The sequence below is a fragment of the Aplidium turbinatum genome, chromosome 7 (assembly GCF_918807975.1).
Source record: "Aplidium turbinatum chromosome 7, kaAplTurb1.1, whole genome shotgun sequence".
NCBI lineage: Eukaryota > Metazoa > Chordata > Ascidiacea > Aplousobranchia > Polyclinidae > Aplidium > Aplidium turbinatum.
This window is the reverse complement of record NC_137478.1, coordinates 12,214,450-12,217,608: the sequence shown is the minus strand read 5'-3', so window position 1 is coordinate 12,217,608 and position 3,159 is coordinate 12,214,450. Positions and strand designations below refer to the sequence as shown.

Genomic DNA, 3,159 nt, shown 5'->3' with positions numbered 1-3,159 from the left:
ACTAGGCTAACAGCAATCCTTATAGCCTAGGAAAGATTTTTTTTCTGCGACGGAATTTAAGCTTAAGTAAAAAAATGACTAAGTTAGGTAGTATCGAAATTTCTAAATTATATGCCTATTTTAAGCTTAATTGGCCTGCATGAAGAAAAATTAGGCTAACATCAACCCATGTAAACCACCAGTTTGCATAACCGTATATTTTTCATTGGCGACTAATCTAATTTTTAGTAGGCTTTAGTTTTGATATAGGCCTATATTGGGACTACTCTCTTTAATTTTAACATGAAAAATTTGACTGTTTGATAAGATCTGATTTTGGCGAGTTAACTATTGCTTTTATGTTAAATTTTTTTTACAAAGTTTGGTTTCATTTGACAGAAAAATCTTTGTCTTCATTCAGAAATCGTGGCAATTTGGTTTTGTTATGCATTTGAAAAAAATATGAAAATGAAGGAGAATGCTATAGCGCAGATAAAGTTGTGAAGCGCAAATGGAGCAAGCTTGCATAAGTGCTTGATCAAGATATATGAACTATAGTTTTGCGTTGACATGCTTCAAGCAAAATAGGTGTATTTCAATTTTTTCTTTGTTTTTGTTTCTAATTTCTTTGCATTAATGTTCTTTTTGAGTTCAACTCAAACGAAATAAAGCTATTCACTCGATTTGCTTCAAATACCTCTAGTTCAGGGGTCACCAACCTTTTTTGCATGCGGGCCATTTTGGCACTAAGGAGAGCTGTGGCGGGCCGCACTAATAAAATTTTAGGTAGGTTGACTCTTATGCCAGAAAAGAACGCATTTCGTACCCAGTATCCAGCGTTACATAATGTTCATATTTATGTTAGAATACCGCAGTAACAAAATTAATCGAACAACGCTACTGCCAGGCCAAGCTCCGTTTACCACACTTTTGACTTTTTTAACAATGCATAATAAACGAGCCTACGAGGCCACTTGTTTTGCGCACTTATAGCGAGGCGAGCGGTTTCATCAGAATATTCATCGCCAAGCAAGAGTGGTGTTGTCACTTCGCTTCACAAAAGATATCTTGCAATTAACAATTTCAGTAAACAAGGAAATGTTTGACACATTGCAATACAGGCAACAATAGTGACCTGCAAACATAATAGCAAAAAATAGGCTCCAATAACAGGGAAAAAGAAACTAGGCACCATGAAACAAACGCTTGTGAAAATTATCGAAAAATCGTAATTCTATCGTAATTCATGAACAGTGTTCCCTCTAAAAAAGCAATGAGTTGGTTTTTCATCCTTTTTGTGAGAGTCTATAAAACCGTCTTTCTTTTATTATAGACAGCTGTCGCTTGCGGTGCTTATCAGCATGGCAAGAATTTGTTGATTAACAACATTTTGCAGTAGTTGCTTCGGCAGTACATATGCTAAAATTGGAGCGATACAAAGAAGATTAGTACGGCCCCTGCGCAAGGATGACACGCAAAATCGTGAAGCGTTCCATATGTCTTTAAAAACAAAAAAATTTTTGCAGTACTAAGCTAAATATTTTCATTATACTATACAATCAGAAAAAGTCTTTAAATTTATATATAATATTTTCATTTTGGCAATTTATTATAAATTGAGTTGGCACACCGACCTATATTTTGCCAACAAAAACTTGCATAAAGAGAACATTGCTCGAGAAACACAATAACGGTGAAACGCACACTAGTGTTTACATGACATTTGCAAACTTAAAATAAGCAACCTTATGCTCACAGACAATTTCGAAAACAGACGTTTTAATCAACTACTGGGACGGTGTGGCTGGACAATGGACATCGCATTGGAATAACTTTAAGCAACCCCCACCTAGAACTATAATCTGATTGGTCGGTCGGTGGAATCGTATGCAAAGCGAAAATATGCTTCCCGGAAAGTATTTTTTGCCTTCGTGCTGTTTAATTCCTCAAGAAAAGTATTTTTGGTTATACTTGTACGCTGATACCTTCCGCGGGCCGCAGCCATACAGCGTGGCGGGCCCCTGCTCTAGTTTATAGCGATTTTTCTCACTAAACCAAAACATTTTACGAATATCAAAAAACCTAACTTCAAATAAATTTACTGAACAGTCTCTCAGCTCTGACCATGAATTCAAACTTTATAATTACAAGAGCACACTTTAAACCCATCATACGTCCAGAGTAGTTTCCGCCGAGAAGAAAACGGTGATTATCATGGTTCTATTTAACGTACCTCAATGCAATGTATTTCAACTTTCTCTTGCCATTGGAAATTTCTGTGTAGCCAGTGCCACTGATTTAGAAATGCTTTTTTCCAAAGTTTATGGCATCGCTTATATAAGCCTACTGGCCAGTGGAATGCTCAGTACTCAATTTTCGTGACTATATTGTAGCTACTGCAAGAACTGTAGCCTAATTTAAATATAAATCATTTTTCAAAACCTGTTTGCCGAATTCATTAAATTCAAGAAACTCTGGACAAATTTCGCATAGGCTTATATCTTCATTTTTGTGTGTTATGAGTCTTTTTCGTGGTGTGCCTATTTTATCATTATTACAAAACTGCTTATAGCCCTATATTAGCCTATAGCCCAATGTTATTGCAAATAAGCTAAGCCAAATTAGAAAAAGGAAATTCGTTTATTGGATAATACTGCAGGTAAAATTGGAATGTTAGACCAAAAATTGCCTTTATCTTATGTCAAGTCAAATATTTGTGCTTCTAGAGTGCCACCCCAATCTAATAAGTTACACTACGGCACTGTCTCACACCTCATGTGATCTGTTTCTCGCCGCGTTGTTTACTTGTATGATTCTTGTGCTTGCTGTTGAGTTTCTGCTGCTCGGTTTATTGTTAATATAAGGAGTGTACGATCAAATTGAACTTCTAATTGTTTCTTTTTATGTGCATATTGCAGGTGTTTGTTTGGTTTTCCTGATGAGGACACATTGCTGGGTTGAAAACGTTTGAAAGTTTATTTTATTTATGTTATGTCTGCATATTTTTTCGCCTGAATAAAAATAGAAAATATGTTAAACCCATTGATGCTACTCAGTTCCATATGTATATTTAATGTAAATTACCACTAAACCGTTGTTGTATATGTAAAAGTTCTGATATTCTCTTCTGATAGGTTGCGTTTAATTGATCTTGCGTTGATGGGTGCACAGTCGACATGT

The 3,159-nt window shown here is 35.6% G+C and overlaps 1 non-coding gene across 1 annotated transcript; it reads left to right on the top strand.

The window, feature by feature from the left end:
* Window positions 1-1,374: 1,374 nt before the first annotated feature.
* Window positions 1,375-1,481, top strand: LOC145774945 (U6 spliceosomal RNA). The gene has a single exon (XR_014290114.1). It is a non-coding gene; the product is annotated as a U6 spliceosomal RNA (small nuclear RNA).
* The last annotated feature ends 1,678 nt before the right edge of the window (window positions 1,482-3,159 follow it).